This window comes from Rhineura floridana, chromosome 2 (assembly GCF_030035675.1).
Source record: "Rhineura floridana isolate rRhiFlo1 chromosome 2, rRhiFlo1.hap2, whole genome shotgun sequence".
Classification (NCBI taxonomy): domain Eukaryota; kingdom Metazoa; phylum Chordata; class Lepidosauria; order Squamata; family Rhineuridae; genus Rhineura; species Rhineura floridana.
Genome location: NC_084481.1, coordinates 133,599,707 through 133,622,955, shown reverse-complemented (window position 1 = coordinate 133,622,955; position 23,249 = coordinate 133,599,707). Strand labels below are relative to the sequence as shown.

General features: G+C 40.8%; 1 protein-coding gene across 2 annotated transcripts in view; it reads right to left on the bottom strand.

The window, feature by feature from the left end:
• The window catches only part of BDNF (brain derived neurotrophic factor), a 48,307-nt gene that overhangs the window by 3,973 nt on the left and 21,085 nt on the right, over positions 1–23,249 (bottom strand). The window contains exon 1 of one of the 2 annotated variants that reach the window (XM_061610581.1): positions 21,279–21,365. The exons of the other annotated variant lie outside the window; for it this stretch is intronic. The gene's annotated coding sequence lies outside the window, so the exon portion shown is untranslated. Of the gene's footprint in view, positions 1–21,278; positions 21,366–23,249 lie in introns of those variants that run through there. 2 annotated transcript variants of the gene reach the window in all.

Below are 23,249 nucleotides of genomic sequence, written 5' to 3'. Positions count from 1 at the left end.
AATGCCTCCAGTGTCGGAGAGCCCACTACCTCTCCAGGTAATTGATTCCATTGTCATATGGCTCTAACAGTTAGGAAGTTTTTCCTGATGTCCAGTCAAAATCTGGCTTCCTGCAACTTGAGCCCATTATTCCGTGTCCTGCACTCTGGGACGATCGAGAAGAGATCCCGGCCCTCCTCTATGTGACAACTTATCATGTACTTGAAGAATACTATCATATCTCCCCTCAGTCTTCTCTTCTCCAGGCTAATACTGCTGTGCTGAAGCCATTCAATCAGGAAACATTTCTTTCAAAGAAATGAAATGATCTTGAATATACTGGAACCAATGTACAACAGCAGTAGAAGGGCTCGACATCTGTTAAGGGGCAGAGGGAGAAAATGATGTTTCTGAGTCTCCCTGCCCTAAACAGGTGATTCACCTAAGCAGAGGCTAGCAGAACGGATTGGCACAAATAATCTTGTGAGTGATGGCACATTGCGCAGGGTTGCCACATTTGTGTCTTGCCACACACAGTGGCCTTTTAAATTACTAATGCAGGGGTGTGGAACATTATTAAGCTTGAGGACCACATTCCCTCCTGGGCAACATTCCAGGGATCACATGCCAGTGGTGGGTGGAGCCAGAGGCTGAAGTGAGCACAGCAATAAAGGTGAATTCTACCTTTGTACGATAGGCTAGTTTCTTCACACACACATCATCCTCTCTGTCCTTCATCCAAGCAAGCAAGAAGCATCAGCATTAAAGGACACATCCCAGAAAGGAAGATCCAAAGCAGGGCTGTTGAGGATGTGGTCTGAAGAGAGGGTTTGTGGTCTAGGGAGAGCCAGATAGAGAGGTCTGAAGGACCACATTTGGCCCCCAGGCCTGAGGTTCCTCATCCCTGTACTAAAGTAGTCTGGTGTGGAAACTTGGACAGCATTAACTGGAGCAAGGCATGTGCAAATGTTACTACAGCAATGGTTCTAGCAGCAAACATCCTGTGACATTTCCAGTTAATCAGGATTGACCCTTGTGTTGAAGAGTTCTATGCGTTACATAGAGCCCCTTCTGATGAGCTCTAAATATACAACTGGGGAAGTGTGGGGCTAGCCCATATGGCCCTATGGTACCTCCATGCATTCTTTCACTGTGTGTGTGTGTTGGTAGGGGGATGGTTGTCTGGACCACCCTGTGAAGTATCTGTTAGTGACATTGGTTAATGCTTGCAGACCTGGTTGGGAACTAATAAACAACAGGCAGAAGCAGATTTTTCACAGAGATATATAAATATTACTCATCCTATTCTTATAGTGACCCAATGTCAATTTATCCAGTTTGCATGGTGCAAGAATTTATAGGTGTAGGCAATTTTTGATAGGCTTGTTCATTGTCTTCCATGTTTAAATTAATGCTTGATGTGATGAGAAAAATGATTCATGATGATTCGTCCCATGATAACTGATTATAGCAGTTTCACAGATTCAGTTTCTCAAGTGATGCTTGCAATTTTCAAAAGGATATTAGTTTCCAGTATGAACACACTCTCACACGCTGCACCCACAAATAGGAACTTAAGACACGATGCACATGATACTTTGACAGAATTGTATGCTGACAAACATTTAAATGCAGCATATTATAATAAAGCTTATCCCTTGATTCAAAAGAGAAGGCTGGACTTTTCATTCCTATTCAAAGAATACAGAAAAACAATTTCACATGCATTTAGAACAGAAGGTAGATGGGGGTCTACTGGTAGATCTCTAGATAATTTGCAGCTGATTGGCAAGGGTTTCTAACTCCTAATAGTCTGTTAAGAACAACTAAAAAGCTTCTTTTTAGTTTTTTCCATTAGATTGCTAAAAAAAGAGGATATGGAAATAACCAGAAGTGGATCTTTGCGAGGAATAACTTTTGAGTTTGATTTTGGTAAGGATTACAAACTCCTGGGCTGAGCATGTGCTCAGAAGCACCTTGTTCCTTAATTAGCATTATCTGCCCAGCTGAGCCATTATTTTGTCTCTGGTTCTGGTTTATGGATCTCAGGGTTCTAGTAAGAAAAAGATCCTGCAAGCCTGAAGTCTCTCCACTCTTAAGGAAACGTTTGAATGCTAGATGTGATACACAAAAGGGTTAATAGACTTCATCACTTTATGAATAAATGCCATGTCACAATAGTAATAATAATAAAGGTTTCCCTTAATTGGGTAAAACTCCTAAGCAAGTCAATGCTCTGAATTATGAGGATTGCGGTATGTGAGGATTGCAGGAGCCATGCAAGATCAAGGGAGCCTAAGGGTGTATGAGGCATGGAAACCCTATCTGTTTCTACTCACTCTCACAGCTAATTTCATCTTTATGATATGAAATGGATTAATTTAAAAATGCCCCCCATCACATGTACTCAGACGGACCAGTGGATGATGACGTGTTGACTTTCAAGTTTCTGAACCCCACTATCAAGCTAAAATATAAATGCATGGACTATTGTACTTGTTAATGACTGACAAAAATGTTTTCCTTATTGCTCTTTCGTTACAAAGAAAAGCAGCCTTGCATAAACTCATAAGGAGGCCATAAATTCAGTTTTAAGAGGTGATATACTTACTTTATGTTCAAATTTCATTTTAGACCAGATTATTTTTTAAAAGAGAAAATTCTTATTGCTGAAACTTGAACAAAAATTACAATCTAATTTTTTAAAAGGTCTGTTTTTTAAAAGAACAATAACTGATTTTTATCTACTCTGAACATCTCACAGATATATGGTTCCCACACTGCTGTGGCAGTCTGGTTAACGTGATTCCATGTCACATAGGAAAATTAAAAAAGAACCTTATTGAGGAGAAAAGTACCACAATGGAATTACAGCTGGTTGCCTAATACAACTTCAGATAGTTTGCTGTCCCATCTTTGCTTTTATCTTAAGATAGCAGACTTTTATCCCAACCTAGAGTAGGAACTATTTTTTCCTAGATAATCTACACTTTTGTGACAGGTCAAGTAGCTTTGCAAGTCTCCCTACAGAAACACAAAACTACCTGGTTTTCTGATTTTTACCAAGGTTACAGTCACCTCCAGACTGTTAGTATTTTCTGGGAGGGATTAAAACGCATAGTGAAAATTTAGGTTTGTGCAACTAAAATGATTAAGACAAGCTCTATTGCCTGAACACAACACTTTAAAAAATGCATCACAGACCTTTTGCAGTTAGGTAAGTGATGGGGAAATGCACTGAAAAGTGTGGGATGGATGACTGATTAAGGGGAAGATGTATTACAACCGCACAAGTAAATCAGAATGAAGACTGACTGATGTATAACCTCCCAACAAACAAATCGGACTGAATGCTCAATGAAGACCAGGTGTAGTCTAACCTCTGCTTAAGCTTTGGCTGCAGACACACCAGCTGCTTCAAAAACTGTTTTCTCAGGCTTTGGATTAAAACACGTTTTAAAATGTGTTTGCCCATATCTGGAGACATCTCCCTTCCCTGCTGCAGATCTCAGACCTTTTAGGACCACCAACAGCAAAGTGTTGGGCCAATCACTGTCTCTGCCTAACATCCAGCAAAGCTTTTTCATTGGACACACCAGCGAGAGGCACTGAGTTGATCTACCAAACAGTTTTGATTTGTGTGAAGCTCATTTCATGGAAAAATGCACAGGAGCTGCATTTCCCCAGGTTTTGGAATAAAAAGGGGCAGAGTTTGACTGGCATCTTGTGTCTTCAACTTTAGGAAATGGAGCTAGAGATGCACTTGAAGCCAGCACAAACACAAGTGTGTCTCTATCCTTTGTGCAAAGCAGGACGAATGCTCAATAAACATTTCATCTGGAGGAGCCCTATGTGTTGCCTTCCTTTCTGAACCTGAAAAGCTTGTTACCCTCTTCTGCCTCCTTTCACAACTTTGTGCATGTCCAGTCACTGCTTTGTAGAAAGCAATAGCATTATTCACATTTCTGAAGAAGCAGCTAATGTTCATTTCAGTGCTTTTGAAGTTCACTCGGAAGTACCTCATACTTGGCAGCGAAGACTGGAGTAAACACTTTCTGTTTGCCAACATGGTGCTATGTAAAAAGACTTGCTTCATATCCTTCATAATCTTGTATGGGAAATGAGGAATCCTAACACTTGTCAGAGGGAAAGCAAAACAAAGACTCTACGCACTAAGGAATTGCCAAAGTTTTAGGCCCTGACATTTGTATAAGGAAATATTCTGCTGTTAGGAATTCTGTTGACAATAATCTAATTTCAACATGTCCTTTAGATACTAGTCATTCTTCCTATTCCTATACATCATTATGGCATGAATATAAAAATCTTAATAGTTTACTCGCCCTCTGTGCATCATCCATGACTGAAATGTTTGCTGCATTTATTCTGAACTCTCCTGTGTATCTATTTGACTTCAAATGGGTCATTTTAAATTTTCACAAATTGATCTGAATATGGTGGCACCCAAAGCCAGGTTTTGGCAAGAAAATTCAGTAAATATGTGGCAAGATGGCAACTGAGCAACAGGAGGATGGTAGAGTTCATTTTCTCCCAGAGCTATATTCACCACCCACCTACCACCTGGATTTCCATCTTGCCCTTTGTTTACTGAATGTACATGTCAGAGAATTTGGGTTGGGAGATTGCTGAACTGGTTCTGAAGCCAGGTATGGGATGGTGCCATATACTTCTAACTAATGACAGCAGACAAATATTTATAGCCAAAGGTAACTTGAAAGGGCAGTTCAGAGGCAATGATACAGAACAGGGATTACTAGATCTGAGTATCTCAACCAGAATCTTAATAATGTTGATTTATTTAATTCAATTATTAGCCTTGAGTATTATTATACTCAATTACAAATTACCTTGGATAAATTATAATACTAGATAGCAAAGATGCATATTTTAAAAATATATTAAAATATATAAAGTTTATCTCCTTGATAAAACTTGGATACAGCTAGCAAACGCAAAAAAATGTTTTTAAGCACTTCTGAAGCTCTACATGCATGGGTTTGGGGAGACATTTGGAGAAAGAGGACTCCAGAGATTGGGATAAAACAATCCTCTAGAAAAATGCATGTGTGTATTCAATTGAGCACTTTCAGCTAATGTTAGAAACCATGGCTGGTCTGAGGGGTATGTAGTGCATACTGCTGAATTTAAGGCCATGCAGTCACAAAGTGTATGCAGTCTCAGCTTGCCTACAGAAGCATTTTGCCTCCCATTGTTTTAATCCCACCGTGACTAAAACACTTCAGCTACATTTTACCACCAACTTTAACATCTCTCTGTGTATGAGTTTACCTTGGGAATCTGGTGCAATAGACTGGGCTGTTGCCAAGTAATTTCCTTAGTTGATCATGCTTTTTAGAAGTCTGGACTAAAGGTCATACTAGTAAGTCAGGCACCACCACCAGACACATATGGGGGCCTGCCAGGTGCTTGGCACCCACCCTCTTTGTTTTTGCAATCCCAGACAGATAGTGAACACAGGATGCTTATTGAACCCATGCTGGGCTACCATACGTGCCTAGTGGACTGCCTTTGTCTTGAGTGGTCACAAGTTTTTCAGGCTTACATTAAGCCAATATTTGAGATGAGAGTTCACTCCAGAAATAACTGCCATTCACATATTTATTAGCATTTGCGCTTGGCAGGCCAGTCTCCAGTTTCATTGGCCAGACATCCCTTGATTCCTCAAGCCATAACATACAATTAATGTGCTAGTAAATATCAGTAATAAAAGCAGATAAGGATAGCCAAAAGGAGCCAGAGGGCTTCTATCTATTAGGAGTACACATTTTGATGCTGACAAATCAGGCTGTGCAAGATAAAACAATGGCAACTGGGTCATTTATTTCTTTATCCATTTATACACATTCCTTAAATGGAGTGTTCAAGGCGGCTTACATCATGGGGTGGAAAATCACCTATAAATCACTACAAAGCACAACCAATAAGGGTGATAATAAACAAACTAAAATTCCAGATGGAAGGCCATCAAAGAAGGGGCAAAATTAACCTCTCAGGGCAGGGAGTTTCACATTTTGCGCATTGCCCTTTCCCTCATTCCCATCAACTGGACTTCAGATGGTAATAGGCTATTGATTACTGAGATGATAAGGTATATTATTACTTTCATATGTTTTGTTCTAAGCATCTTGATATAGATGTGTCTCTCTCCCAGTTCTTTTGCAATAGACTTTAAACACCAAGACTGATCACCTGTCAGGCAGATTGAAGGAACTCCATGTTCAGAAGCAGAACTGGGCTTACTCTGGTGCCTGCTTTACTGTTAACTGCTCCTATGAAGTGACTGGTGTCTCCAAAGCTGACAGCATTGATAATCAAGTAGTACCATCTATATAGCCTGGCAAGGATTCAAAGAAGTACATTCATAATTCTGTGAACCCAAAAGGTGTCGCTTTTTTTGAACAGCAGATCCCCACCCACCCATTTTCACATAGCAGACTGAGGATACTCTCATAAGGTGATAAGGCATGGCAACCTGCTGTTCAAAAGAAAAAAAACCAAAACTGCTACTGAGCATGCCCAAGCCACTGGGCATAACTAAAGTAAAATTTTGGATCTCAGCTCCTGGGTGCTGAATGCAAGGTCCACCTATCCCTACAGCACTCATTTGTACCTGCTGCAATAGGGGAGAACCTATTTCTGCTCAAGGATTACTGTGTATATGTATCAAAGCTGCAGCTATGATAAAACATTGGGGAGGGGGGAGGGGACTGCCATAAAGATCCTTGAGGTAAAGCAAATGAGACTCAAGCCTGCTATTTTGTAGTCACTGCTGTAACCTGACATGGGTTCATGCCCACATCTATTCATTTTTATTTGACTTAAACAAAGGTGAACATGATAATTCTACAGGGGCATGTTCACCTTTTGAAATCCATTCCACCAAAAGCTACAAATCAAATACCTTTCAGCCTTCATCAGATATGATGTTTTTTATAAGCTGTAGGTTGAGAAGCAAGGGAACAAAATATTTGTCTATACCTATAATCAACTGCTCAAACTGGCTGTTATTTAATGGAAGGATCCAGTACTAGCAGCCTAATGTGTCTCCCTATCTCTGTGAGTTTACTTTGCACTTTTGCAAATAGGCTGAAACCAAATAAGGGGTATCTCTTCCATAAGGGTGGTAGGCCATCAACAAAGATTAAAATGCCTTAAGTGCTTTACGATGGATTCCTGTATTGAGCAGGGGGCTGAACTCGATGGCCTTATAGGCCCCTTCCAACTCTACTATTCTATGAAGATCAAACTTCAGATTGGAAAATCTGTCAGTCAAACGCTGTCATTTTCAATCACACAATCCAAAAGATGGTCCCTAACATGATTTCTTTCTATGTGGCTTGGCTCACTTGGTCCAATCATCTAGAGTCACTTGGTTTGCATTTTTCGATGGGCCATCGCTCTGTGGCAGAGCATCTGCTTTGCATGCAGAAGATCCCAGGTTCAATCTGCAACATCTCCAGGTACAGCAAGGAGGCACTTCTGTCTGAAACCCTGGAGAGCCACTGTCAGCCAGTGTAGACAGTACTGAGCTAGATGGACCAATAGTCTGACACAGGATGAGGCAATTTTCTATGTTCTGCAGTGTAGTCTAGGTTGAGAGGGAACTGGCTTGTGAATTGCTGATGTAAAAAGCTTGTGCAGAGAGCTAGCCTGTAGCAAAGGCTCCTTGATGGACCTTTTGCCCCATCCAACACAATGGTTGGATGATACAACTGAATAGATTATTTTCTCTATGTTTTTGTGAGAAACAACAAACGGAGATCAGAAATGTCCATGGAGCAATTTTTTCCCCAGAAGCAAGACTCAGCGGTGAGCTCATCATGGAAACTCAGAACCAAATCACATGAAGTGACCTAATCTTGTGGTGTGAGGGCATCATAGAAAAAGTGGCTCTTAAAACTCAGTTCATGCATAAAGAATCATCCTTTAGGCTCATTAGAGAGTTGGATAACGTTTTGGGTCACAAACTATCTTTCTTTGCTCAATAAATGAGTGTTTCTTTCTTACTTGCAGTGCACAATCCACATCTTTCTTCCAGGCTGTGTTCCTGTTGCAAATATCCCCCTCTCCCCAATTACTCAAACTGCACTATTTTGTTCCTGGGAAAATATTATTCTCTTTCCGGATGGTTTATTTGTTGCTTCTTAAATGGCTCTTTGCACTGTGATTCTGCTAACATAATAGGGAATGATTCTGCTAACATAATAGGGAATCACTGGCCAATTTTTTTCTTCAATGTGAGGGGCTGATGTGACTGCTGATCCAGAGAGGTAGAACAGGATAGATTAAAGATTTGTTAAGGGTGCTGGGAGTTGTTAAGAGACCCCTCACAGAACTAGAATTCCTTGCATGTTAACAAACTACAGTTCCCAGGATTCTTTGGGGGAAAGTTAAAGTGGCATAAGAGTGCTTTAAATATATGGTGTTGATGCAACTTCAGATTTAATGTGGTGGTAAATAGCAGGAGGACTACTTGTTTGTGCAGTCCCTCTCAAAGCTGCACTCACTACAGACACAAGGAAAGGGTTCACAGAATTATTGAGGAGTCTTAGAGGTCATCTAGTCCAACCCCCTGCTCAACGCAGAATAGGTTTGCTATGTGAGTGAAGAGAAAGCTACACTGCTTTTCTGGCTCAACTATAAACTGATTAGGTGTGCACAGTGCAAAACATGATAACTACATAGTTTCTCAAGGCTTTGGGCAGTGAAGGCCACACATTAGTCCAGAGCAGTGATGTTTTAACCAGAACTCCCATAATATTCTCTAGCTGTACCCTCATTATAGTGTTTTAGATGCCTGCTGCTTTGGCAAGCCTATCCAGACACATTATTTAGTTCCCTATATTGTTTTTAAGGCTGTATTGATTTAATCTTTGTTTTTAATGATGATAGATTTATGTATATTTGTTTTTCATTGGTTTCTCAATTTTAGCCATATTTTATTTATAATTGTATTTGTACACTGCTTGGAGGATGTTTTGATCAAGCAGTTTATAAATGCTGCATAAAAAACTCCTTCCCTTTCCCACAAAGGATCAACTGAAGCAGAAGCCTTTCAAAAGCCTGTCAAAGGGAAGAGATCAGAAGACTGTATGATGTTTAAACCCGCACAACTTGCAGCCCACCAAGTCAAACACAGCCCATCAGTCATTTGTGGCAGCCTGCTTGGTGTGTGTGTGGAAATAAGCTTGTTTCTGCTGACTGCCTACTACAGCAATGTGAGGAGGCCTGGTAGGGAGAAAGGACTTGGAAAGCAACGTCCAGGGCTACAATATATGGCCTGTAGGCCTTGACTGGCATCAGGGGTCACTAGTAGTGTAATCCTGAAGTAGAAAATATTGAGAAGCAAAAGCCTATTTATCCACTTGCATTGATAAGCACTTGCTACTTGCAAAAGCCTCACTTCCCAAGACCTGATCCAAACCTTTTGCCACCCTCAGCTTTTTTCAGATATAATAAAATGACAACATTTGAGACAGAGCTCAGACAAAGATCTTATTGCCAAGTATAGGACTTAGCCCTGGAACATGCAGTGCTAACAAGAATGCCTCTGAGCTTGTGCAGAGTGCCTTTGCCCTATCAATAACTATACAACAAAGCCCACAAGCCAAAGACAAAATAGGCAGGCCTTTCAAATCAGAAATTGTGGCTTTTGGTAGACTTGAGCCTCAGCATATTTATCCACTGTGTATTATACAGATAATAATATATGCACCTATACAATATATTATATTTCTTACCCAACTTTCTCTAGCAAATGCAGCAAGGTGGGATGCAAATCCATGAATATTCCAAACACATTACATGAAAACAACTGAAATCATAAAGGGAGCATATATACACTCTGAATTGGACAAGTTCAGGAGGAAAATCTGAGTTACTATGGCATATGTTTTAGGAAACACAATAAAAAATATTACCTGAGCTTAACTGCACATCTGAATTATCTTTTCAGTATACTACCTTTCAATGAGACTTTCAGTGAGATGCAGAATATTTTCATTTATTTATTTATTGCATTTATATACCGCCCCATAGCCGAAGTTCTCTGCAAAATGTAGATTTTGAATGTGCACTAATATCTTGCTGCATTAACATCAGCGGACACTTTGCCATTGATTTCAATGGGAGGTGAAGGATTGTATCCTTAAGCAAAAATCTAGAAGGATTCCTGCACTGAATCTTGCAAGCACATAACTTAAATCACTAAATTGTGACACTGACAGTGCAATCCTAAGCATGACTTCTCAGACGTAGGTCCCATTGGGTTCGATATGGCTTATACCCAGGAAAGTGTGTGTAATCTCATTGAACTCAACAGAGCTTACTTCTGAGAAGGCATGTTTAGGATCACACTACGCAACTCTACAGTAGCTATAGTACAAAGAGAATAAAATTGATAATAAATTGATGTATTAAAATTACATTTACCTTTAACATAAGAAGGTGGCAGTCTTATGCACTCCTACTTGGGAGTAAATCCCATTCAACACAGCAGGAATTATTTCTGAATAAACATGCATTGGATCTGGTTGTAAAACTAGCATGTTAATAATAGTAAACTCCAGTTGAATTCAGTAGGACTCCATACTTTCCAAGTAAATGTGTACAGGATTTCAGAAGGGATATAATCAGGAAACTAATTTCCTCCTGTTACCATGCATGCAAGATTTTAGTTTGCTCAGTTTTAATCAAAGGTGCCTGCTTCAAAAGATTCCTGCTTCATGTATCTTTTTATAGGTGTGTGAACAGATACCAAATGCACTGCATGTCAGTACATGATTTTAAAAGACTAAATGTACTGAGAGCAAGTAAGATTAGCAGTCAGATGCAAATGCCACTGGCTGTTCAACACACACAAGTTATCCTTCAGGATATTTATTCATCCAACTATATATTTTTTAATTACTGAAAACAAAACAACACACACATACCGACACACAATACACACTAATAAATTTGAGTGCCCCTAAAATGTGGGTGGAAGAAACAATCTTCTTGGTTGTCCATTTGGTGATATATAGTTTTGCTCACGTAATACAACCAACCAGCCATGTTACAACAGATAGTGGCAGTCAATGTGAAATAAGCTGTTGAAGGTAGAAGATTAAGTAGAGAGCGAGTCATCATCTTTCAAAATAAGTGATATTGCCGCATTTGAGAACATAATTGCCTTGCATCCATCATCAACGTATTTGATTATCAGATCAGACATCTAGTCAATAAATATGTTTGTCAACAGAGTTCACAGAAGGAAAGCATAGAAAAAGTGAGATGTTTTCGACCATTCTTGGTTCCATTACCCCTTGTTCCAGTTGCTATAAGTTATGGAATCATATTCTGCTTTCCAAAATATGGTTTATGGAAGATACTCAAGCATATGATATTTCTGTTCAAGAAACCGCTGGCCAGCCCTCACATATGTGGCTCTCAAATTTTCTGGTGCACTTAAAAACTGCTGGGGGTTTTGGTGACTTCTTGGTGTCTCGGGCCAGAGCCTTGTTAGCCTGTTTGATAATCCACATAAGGCCGAAATGTCTTTGATCTCTGTCATCAGGGGAAAAAATCATGTGCAAAGCCGAGTACAGAGACATACTTGATTGCATACCTTTCTGCAGAATGCCTGAATGGAACATAGGAAGCTGCCTTATACCAAGGCAGGGGTTCATCTAGCTCACTTTTATCTATATGGACTGGCAGCAACTTTCCAGGGTTTCAGACAGTGAGTCTTTTCCAGCCACTACCTGGAGGTGCTGGGGATTGAACCTGGGACCTTCTGCATGCAAAAGCATATGCTCTACCACTGAGCTGTGGCCTTTTATAATGGAGCTTGTGAACCACCAGTGGTTTGCAGACTGCTTTGAGGACTCTGCTTTAGAAGATCTTGCCCACCTAGACACAATGGGAATTAACAGCTACCTCTACACAGTCAGTTCTTTGTTGGTTTAACTGCCATTGCTTTACCAGAGAATCAAATCCTCAGAACCGTAACTTGATGAGAATGCTGAGAATAATCTGTTAGAAATCCCTCGGCCCACCCATGGAACTACAGTTTCCTGGAGGTGAGGGGGGTAGGCTGTTTTTTGGGAAGCGTAGATATGTCCAGGGTGACCTACACTACACTTGATTCAAAACACACCACGGAAGGTATTCTCACAAACATGGTTCCTCCAACCATTGCTATTTGTTACACTCTAAGCAACAGCTTATTGGGAAAGATACAATATGTCCATTATTGTGATAGACTTTTCCCATTTCAATATGGATCTGATTTGCTAGTCGAAATACTTTAAACCAGGGATGGCAAACAGTGAGTGGCCTTCCAGATGTTGTTGGATTCCAACTTCCATTGGCTCCATGGTCAGGGCCTGTGGTCAGGGATTATGGGAAATGTAGTTCAGCAACATCTGGAGATTCACAAGTTCCACATCTCTACTTTAAATTATGTAAGGAGATATCTGTGCACATACACAGCTTGGTATACTGTTGTTCGTTAAAATATGAATTAGCTTATCTTGTTTGAAAGCTTTACAGCATCTTAGCAGACCTTTGAGAGCTTTTCTATGTTCAGGGTGATGCTAATTAGTAATCATTAAGAAGGTTACACAATCAGTGGAAAATAATTGTGCATTTTTAAAAAAAATGTATATATCATCTATTTTTCTATAATTGTATAGCAATTCATACCTTGATGCAAATGAGACCTTTTAATTCTACAGAAAAGTTTCCCTTTCAGGTGAGCCCAAGAGAAAGCATTTGGAAATATCTAGGCACGTAGAAATGGGATTATAATTCAAATGGGTTTGTTGTCAAAGCTACTACCAGTATTTTTAATCCAGTCTTATCCAACATAATTATGTTGCAGTAATTATAAGAAACCCCTTACTAAACAGTAAATATTTCAATAAATTGTAAATCATAGCTGTGCAGTGAGAAATTCCATTAGCACCACCAGTGTTTAAATAGCATAAATATTGAGGAATAATGTCTAATTATGAGCAAGTATTTTAATCTCAGCACTGTTTGGAAAAGCTACATCTAGCTAGAGATGTGAAGGAAAATGGGGGTAAAAAGTCCCTCCCCTTAATTTTCTCCATTTTTTCCATGCCTTCACATCTCTATTTAGAGCTGCCTCTTCTGATATGTCTTCATTAATGTTGACTGGTCACTGATAGTGAAATATAGCCAATAAGGCCGTATGTGCTACCATCAGGAATGTAATCGCCCAGGGCCATATATCCTTTTCATCTGTCCCTCACATAGTAGCAGTATGTTGCTGATGTGTGGAAAGGAGAGGAGTTAAATCTGTTATGCCATTAGAACAGGGATGGGAAACCGTACTTTTTTGGGAGCTGGTCCCTATGTCTCTAGCAACCTACTAGCCAATCAGCATGAAAGGTAAATGTGTGGCCACTGAGTAGAGTCTTCTAATATGCTTCCTTGTCCTTTCTGGCTGAATTGATCCAATCAGAGTGAAAGGAGGTGAGTCAGCCACTGAGAAGATTCTTCTCCTCTTTCATGCTTACTGGCTCCTGGGGATGTCTGTTGTGGGAGAAGGCACTAACAAGGATCTCATTCTCAACCCTGCAGCAAAAGGGGGAAAGGGGGCATGGCTGTGACTAACATGAAGGGACCCTGCACTTCTGAATTTGCTGCTACACTCCTGGCCACCACTGGCTAGCTAGTTTCTTTGCAACACAAATATGTTTTTCCTCACTGGATTTAAGTATGATTGGACCAAATCAAGCCAGCTGACAGCCAAGTTGGTTTTCTCTGTAAAATGACATTTCATTTGATTAGCTAAAATATTATGGACAGAATCTGCTTTTTGATTAAGCCCATTCTCCTGCTAGATTTGTGCACTGAAGCTAACCAGGTTTGTACACATATTAAGGAACAAAATGCATAATACAGTCATATTTTCTGGATTGCGATTATGTAGATATTGGCACTTGTATCCAACTGGGCAGCAGCCATGACTTACTGGCACAAATTTTGATTTATAATGTTGTTTGAAAATTAGTAATATGCCTACCACAAATAGGAGCACAGTGTACAGACAAAAGTATAGGGAAAAGCTATTAACACAGAGAAAACAACTTATTATAACAGATGAAAACTAACAAAGGGCAAAGTACACAGTGATTAAATTGCAGGGGTGGTTGGGGGCCTCTGGTATTACTAAATAGGCCCACTTTTAGAAGGATACGGGGGACTTCGGATGCCCCCTCCTCCCCTTCATGTCCCTCCTATCTGGATCTCTCTACTCAGTTCAAGTGTTGACAGTAGGGAGCCTCAACTGACAAACTCTGAGCTAAAACTGGGCCTCTGTGGTGTAGTATCTGTTCCCCAATTGCCAACTCAGAGACAAGAGGGTGTATGTGGAAAGAACACAGTACTGCAGTTATGGACTTTGCCCACAGTGCACATCAGGAAAGGAGAGAGAAATGTGGCCCCTGGCCCATCATCCTCCACCCTTTACCCAAAGTGATTCTCTAGTAAAACTAGACCTTGATCAGATTATTAAATCCCTTCCCCCCCTCCAAAAAAAGTTTGCAGCCACGGAGGAAGACTGACCTCGTTAACACATAACACGGAGCCAAACCATGGCTTAGCAAGAACAAGGAAGTGTGTGGGTACCAAAAGTGAAAATTGCAGCTGCTATACACCTTCCCAGATCCTGCTGCTGTTGTGCTACCTGTTTGGCTTCGTGTTACATCCAAAGGTGGGCTCGCATTTTGTTTTCCCCAAACAAATTATAAATGCTAAACCAGGCACAAACCTTGATTACAGTTCATGGTTTTGTTTTTTTATTGAGACAAACCATGAGCCTCGGTTCACATGTAGTGCATTATGTACAAACCAAGCTGCTATAAAGTTAATAGGCCCAGAATCCACGTGTCAGACTTTGGCTAGAGCTATAAGCTCCACACCCTGAAACAGCAATTTCTTATTGTTTAACAGCAGGTCCTAGAACTAAGGCAGTGAACATGGTGTTCTTCAGATGTTGTTGGACTCCAGTCCCCATTATCCCCAGTCAGCATGGTCAATGGTCAAGGGGTAAAGGAAGTTGTGGTCCAACAACATCTGGGGGCACCATGTTGGCTACCTCTGCCCTCCAACTATTGCTTTTATTTCTCTAAAAGTGTCACTGTTACCACTTCTCCTTTCCTCCTTCACCATCAGCCACTGCTACTATTTGACCAGCATGGCTTTTTCCTTCTCCTCACCCTCACTACCCAGCAGTCTCCAGTAACTTCTTACCTCAAAGCTCAGAGATTGCATTACCACTGCCATATCCTTTTCATCTCTCCCTCACATAGTAGCAGTATGTTGCTGGTCTGGTTTGTGGAAAGGAAAGGAGTCAAATCTATAATGCCACTAGAACAGGGATGGGAAACCTGTGGCCCTCCAGATGTTATTAGACTATAATTCCCATCACCTGGGCCATGCTCAACAATGTCAGGAGGGCCACAGGTGCCTTACCTCTGCACTAGAGGATATTCCTGTTAAAACAACTCATTCTTTTCATGCTGTTTCATATCACCTGGGAGTTCTGTGTGATGCACAAACCATAGTTGGGCCATCTCCCCTATACATAAGCTTCACAACACATGATGATTCCTGTCTAGCCAACCAAAATGTCATATCACTCATATCTGTAGGGTGCTATTAATAGATGCACACCAATGCCTTTGTAGAAAAGAAAAGTTAATAAGAAATGGCACACAATGGATACCAGTGGACAGACATGGTTGTGAACATCTGGACAGCTTTGGATAAAGGAAGAAATCAAGAGAGACAGTGGCCACTCAGTCTCATATTCTAAGTACCATACTTACCTCTGCTGATATTCTGACAGTGGATAACATTGGCAAAAGTGAGAAAGAGTTACAGAATATACACCCTGCTATTAGCCATAGCCGGTCCTCGGAATGGAGACGTTTGACAGCATGCCCTGCTGAACTGGAACTGCCAGTTAAAGAACTCCAACAGGTATTTGACAACAACAGGTTTTTTTAAGTCTTTGAAGGCTTCTATTTGTAAGTAATGCTGTCAATCATTTTCTGGCTATCCCTAATCTATGTGAAGATTCCTCTTCACACATGCCCAGTCCAGTCATGTGTGCAGCATAGCCATTAAGGATGCTTTCCTTATTTGGGGAAGGGATCCAGCTTGCATTCTGGTTCCATAGCAGGTGGCCTCAGGAAGAAAATCAGAAGCAGGAGCCTGACATTCCACCACAACCCAAAAGGACAATCTGTATTGACTTGCCATAATGATCTAGTTAGCGAACAGCTGAGTTCAAGAAAGTCTAATCTCATTCATGCTGGAGCTCTGGCAACAGGGAAATGTTAACAGGAAGGACTATGTGCAGTGCTAATGTACCTATGTTAATACACTAACAAACACGGTGCAGACAGTCACTGTTGATTTCTTGCCCTGACTAGTATTTCTTTATCATTTACTACCACTACAATTAAATCACATGCTTTTCTGTCACATTAGCAGTGGAAACCTCTGGCCCTGGAACATCCTTGAAATAAAGAGATTTATTCAACAATTATGAATATTTACATGCATACACACATACAACCCACTCTTATTTTAGTAACAAATAGTAGCCCGTGATCAAACACTGTAGTTAATAAAGGAACATATCAATATAAACCAGTCATATATAATCATTGGGTAAGAGCCATGCTAAGGAATTTGCCACAACCTCTTCATGCTCCCAAAATGTATATAAACACATATAATATAAAGTGATTTATACATTTATCAGATATGTAACTGTATACACACATACACATTTATATAAATTATTTATACAAAGCTAAATGGGGCTTTAGGCAAGAGTTTCTTTCTCCACAGATAGGACAGGGTTTTGCCCCTTTGCTGGAAAAATTGTTTGAACCTTTCACTCTTAATGTATGTATTTCCAACTTTCCCTTTTAAACTATTCAGCAAGAGGAAAAACCTGGTTTATTTCAGGCTTGCCTTTAAATTTAGGACCAGATTTTGGTGTCTTTTGACATTCCTTCCATCAAAAGTAATGCCTTACTGCTGTGGCAAATCCCAGCAAGGCAGTGAATGGCAGAAACTCATCTGATATAAACAGGGAAAACTTTTGCTTCATGGCTTTTCAGTTGACATATTTTACAACCAATTAGAGGAAGGTAACTTATCGTCAATAAGAAGAAAATACGTACTTGAAACTAATTTTATCTTAAAACATACCAATAGCAAAAGAGAGAGAAAAATGGCTAGTCCGTCCAGAGGCTTCCTATGTATGTGAAATTCTGTCTTTGCGTAGGGAACATTATTATGATCTAATTTTGTCCACCTGTCCAGCATAAGAGATGAACAGCCAATAGCCTTAGAACATATCTGAAAGGGAATAGCTTGCTACTTGGATTTATCTATTTGCTGCAAGCCATGCAATATTCTCAAACTCATCTATAGGGTAGAGCAAAGATTGTAAACTATGCATGGAATGTGCAGCTTACCTAAGATAAAGAATAACATGAGTATATATCTTCTTTGTACAAAGGAATATTCCCTATAAACATGATCTTAGGCCAGGGTTACCCACAGTAGCCCCCTCCAGATGTTACTGGACTACAGCTCCCATCACCCCTGACCATTGGCCATACTTCCTGGGGTTAACAGGAGTTTGAGTCCAACAACATATGGAAGGCATGTTGGCTGGAACACAATGCTACCTCTGGGGAAATTTAACCAGTATTGTTAAAGCCCACAGTCATCCATCTATAATAAATCTGTACTTCACAAATAGATGACCCTGGCCACAAATAGTTATTTCTCCCTTCATTGTAGTCTTCGGTAATATTTAAATGGGTAATTTAAGGGTAATATTTAAATGATGCGGTAAGCGGCGGTAACACAGCTGAAGCTCTGCTCACAGCTGGAGTTTGATTCCAATGGAAGGAGGAAGTCTAATCTCCGGTAAAAGGGGTCGAGGTCCACTCAGCCTTCCATCCATCTGTGGTCAGTAAAATGAGTACCCAGCATATGCTGGGGGGTAAAGAAAGGCCGTGGAAGGAACTGGCAATCCCACCCCATATATACTGTCTGCCTAGTAAACGTCACAAGACGTCACCCTAAGAGTCAGAAATGACTCGCACCTACAAGTGCGGGGACACCTTTACCTTTTTTAATCTGATTGGTAAAGGCCCTCAGCTCTAATAATGATCATGATAATGTGTGTTTCCAATCACAGAGTTGGTATCTTCTCCAGGAAAGGTGCCAGTTTCATTACTGGGACCCACGCGATTCCCCATCCATATGGTTGGGTCACTTTCCCCACCTACATGGGAGCCACTCACCAAAAAGCAGGTCCCACCTGGCTGGTGTAATGTTTAAACAGCCCCATCGACATACATCATTCTCCAACTGTATGTGCTCTTTGCTGGATTTATGCCTTTAGATCAGCCATTTTTCCTTGGCCAATCTTTATTTTGCGCCTATAAATATTGTGCATTTTGGCTGAAAATTCGCTGTTCTTATTTATTTATTTATTTAATTACATTTCTAAACCGCCCTATAGCAACAAGCTCTCAGGGCGGTGTACAACAAGATAAAACCACAATTAAAATACAAGCAAGTGTAGATTATAAAACATATTAAAAACAAAATTAAAATACAACTTAAAAATAAAAATACAATAAAATTAAATTTAAAATTAACATTAAATTAAGGTTAAAATGCCTGGGCAAAGAGGTAGGTTTTTACCTGGCGCCGAAAGGATAACAAAGAAGGCACCAGACGTATCTCATCTGGGAGGGCATTCCATAATTCGGGGGCCACCACTGAAAAGGCCCTAGATCTAGTTGCTGTTCTTCTTGGGTAGGCAAATTAGACTGAGACTTTCAAAGATTATTAAAATCTTTTCTTCAGTGTTATAAAGAACCCCCCTCTCTCCTGAACTGCCACAGACCTTTGTATGATACCTGTTACCATTCAGACCACTGGAGACCATGCAAGGTAGGGATTTAGTAGCGGCATAAAATCAGGGCCAGTCCACATTATTTTGCTGCCTGGGACAAAGGAAAAGATGGCACCCTCACCACTCCATTCCAAGTACAGAAGCCAAATGTACTGGTAATTTATTTAACACTGGTAATGAGACAACTTCCTCTACCGCACCTGAAGGTTACTTTAGAGGGTACAGGTCAAATTCCTTGGTAATCAGAGCTCATTCTGCTCCAGTCCCTTCAGCATCTGTCACCTGCGGTGGCTGTTTAAGTCTGCCTAATGATAGGGCTGGCTTTGCATAGAATGTGGAATTATGGCAGGCCTTCATTTAGCTCTACAGAAGTTAGAAGCTGCTTTGAGTGAAATGTGCCCTTCTGTGCAATGTTTAAATGGATAAAAGCCTGGACCCTTGAATCAGGAAGCCCAGAACTTAGACACACCACACCAATATTTTTGCATGAAATAAGGCGTAAGTATCACCGTCCTCAAACTCTCCTTGGCTTGCTGTCTGCATAGAAGTGTTGTTCATTTGTATCAAAGCTCTATGCCAGGGAAGGGAGGGGGCAGTGAGAAAGCTCTTTTTCATTTATCATTTCAGTTAAGACTCCAAAGAAAATGAGGAAAGTCTTGCACAGGACTATTGCCATTGTCTACAAAGCAGCTACCCTTCCAGAGTCAGAAGACAGACTGAAGAAGAAAGGCATAGCTCAGAAAGGTGAAAAGAAAGACTAAACAAAAATGTAAATTTATAACATAAGAGCCCTGCTGGGTCAGGCAAAAGACCCGTTTAGTCTAGCAACCTGTTCTCATAGCGGCCAAACAGATGCCAATAGGAAGCCTGCAAGCAGGAGCTAAGTACAAGATCACTCTCCCCACCTGTGCTCCCCAGAACCTGGTATTCAGAGGGAAAGACCAGGACTCATGATTTTAAAATGCAGCAACCATGTATCAGAAATGAGGGGAGGTAGGCACTCCACCTACTGATTTATAAATTATGGTACTTCATTCATGTAGGATAGTACCTCCTCAATACAAAATAAGAAGTGAATTAAGAGTCAGTATCTTGGCATCCCTGTGTTAATATTTGTTGTTTTTATACAAACATTCCTTTTGTTGTTATGTGCCTTCAAGTCGATTACGACTTATGGTGACCCTATGAATCATGATACGACCTCCAGTATCATGTTATAAACCACCCTGTTCGGATCTTGTATGTTCAGGTCTGTGGCTCCCTTTATGGAATCAATCCATCTCTTGTTTGGCCTTTTTCTACTCCCTTCTGTTTTTCCCAGCATTATTGTCTTTTCTAGTGAATCATGTCTTCTCATTATGTGTCCAAAGTATGATAACCTCAGTTTCATCATTTTAGCTTCTAGCGATAGTTCTGGTTTAATTTATTCTAACACCCAATTATTTGTCTTTTTCACAAAGTTCTCCTCCAACACCACATTTCAAATGAGTTGATTTTTCTCTTATCTGCTTTTTTCACTGTCCAACTTTCACGTCCATACATAGAGATTGGGAAAACCTTGGTCTGAATGATCTTGACTTTAGTGTTCAGTGATACATCTTTGCATCCTCGTGGGGAGAAAAGCCTGGCTGGGAGTCCAGAGTCTGTGAGTTCAAATCCCTGCTTGTGTCTCCCGGGTGGAAAGGGATAGCTAAACATCACCCCCACAGTGAGTGGCTCAGGGGTTACATGCCCTGCCACCTGTGCAGCCGTGGGCAAGTTGCATAGTCCCAAGGAGCCCAGTTGCCCCCCAGCTGGCAGTTGTGGATAAAGAAGGGGCTGGCTTGTGCAGCAGTAGCAAGCTGAGCAGGCCCTAGCCAGCTGGGAAGGACTAGCCTCAGAGGGAGGCAATGGTAAACCCCCTCTAAATACCGCTTACCATGAAAACCCTGTTCATAGGGTAGCCATAAGTCAGGATTGACTTGAAGGCAGTCCATTTCCATTTTCTAGTTCTCTCACAGTTGCCCTCCCCAGTCCTAGCCTTCTTCTGATTTCTTGACTATTGTCTCCATTTTGGTTAATGACTGTGCCAAGGTATTGATAACCCCTGACAAGTTCAATGTCCTTGTTGTCAACTTTAAAAAAGTTACAAAAATCTTGTTATTACTTTAGTCTTCTAAAGTCTTCAGCTGTTGCCCTATAAATACATTTTTCAGACCTCAAAATCACCGTGTTGATCTAAGGTACCAGCTATCTTCATTCCCCCCTTTAACAGACTGAAACACGTAAGCAGCTTAATGTGACTTACCTATAGTCATGTAACACACCAGTGCTGCTCCCGAAAGAAAGCCCCACTCTCTAACCACTACAAGGCATAGGGTTGCCAGGTTCAATCCCTGGGACTGATCCTGTATCTTTAGGAGAAGAGAAAGTCAGCCAAGTGCAGGTGTTCTTGCAACCCTGTAATGGGCAAAACCACAAGGTGGAATTCTCCCTTACCCCTGCACAACTTTTAAAGATACAGAAAACCTCTTGGTTGCCAGGCCCAGCCTCCAAGAGGTCTTTTGTATCTTTAAAAGTTGTGCAGGGGGAAGGGAGAATTCCACCTTCTGGTTTTGCCCATTACAGGGTTGCAAGAACACCTGCACTTGCCTGACTTTCTCTTCTCCTAAAGGTACAGAATCAGTCTCAGGGATTGAACCTGGCAACCCTAACAAGGCACTGCTTCCCTATAGGTATCATCTATGTACTTTGCAGTTTTCTATGGTAATACTTGGGCTTCTAACCCAGAAAAAGGCACGGCTGCTGATTAAAACCTTAGGGGTATTTTTTTTTCTTAATACATATGCTAGCTCACTCCCATCTGTGTTGTTAATTAGTTCCTGACTGTAGGTTAAATGTAGGGCATGTTGTCACGAGCCTAAGGTGGGGTGGCCAGACCTCCTGCTATTGCCATATGGCTTATTTTTAACTCTTCTCTTCCCATCCAAGCTTCTGATTTATAGTCACACAAACAAAATAAGAAAATAAAGAACAGAGCAGGAGGAGGGGATGTTTGTTCATGTTCATTTGCAATTCTAAGAGGAAACATACTCTTTGTGAAAGCAGATTTCTCCAGCAGTATTGATTTAAGGCACAGCTTCCCTCCCTCTCTCCCAGCCTTTCGCCCACTTCCATCACACAGAGCAAAATCATTATTAAAGGCAAGAAATAACTATCTGCCTAGGGAGAAACTACTGCACAAATAGTGTGTTTCTAGGGGTCCTGAAACATGCTGTATGACAGCTGTATTTGCAGTTTGACAAAAACCTGAGGGTCACCCTCAGCTTAAAATGAAGAACCAAACTGTCCTCATTTGTAATGCAAACATATGAGCAAGAGAAGTGAATGTATGATTTTGGTGTTGGGAGGGGGGAGCAAATCCATAATGTATGTTGGTTTTGGTCACCCCTAAGTCCTCAATCCTGTATGAAGCTAAGAGCACAGATCACATTCCCTGTCAAATACCTTGGACTTCTGAATCATGAATTGAATCTAAGGGGTTTTGCCAAGTACCTGCAACTCCAAGAAAAGTCAAGAATGTTTGGTGAGAACAGCATTTTGGGGCTTGGCTCCTCTCAGAATTTGGCCCAAGGCCTGGTTACTTGCACATAATATTTTGTGGAAATATTCAACAGGTCTACATCTTCTAGTTAACTTATCGTGTCAAGTTACTCTCCCACAACAAACAACCAAGATCTCCTTGAGCAAGATTTTAATATTGTGACTGGACAATGTTCTCTGGGAGCAAATGCCGGGGAGTTTTCTGGAGATCTCTCACATGTTGGCCATCACACCTCTGACTGAAGAGTGTGAAGAAACTGCAGTTTGGGAAACAGAGAAGTACAGGAGAGAGAGGGGATCAGAAAGTAACTGCCGCTGGAAGCATCTTGGGGTGTAGGGTCTCTCTCTCTCTCTCTCTGGAGATCTGATGTGAGGTAGTAGACTCGGCACCTGCACCTGCTGCTTATATCCACCTGCTGCTTATATCCGCCTGTGCTCTACTTGTACCTTTGTAAATGCTGTAAGTCTTGCAAAAATGCCATAAGTGATTTATCCTCCAAAGAAAATCAAAACCTGGTAGCAATGTCCCTAAAATTTCTTACTGACTCGGGAGTGTGTAATAATACTTTCTCTTGCTGGAAATCCTGATCAGGAAAAAAATGTTCAGATGATGATAAAAAAAAGTCACATATATGAATCCTGGATTAAGTACTTTGTGCATGGCTACATGGCCAGG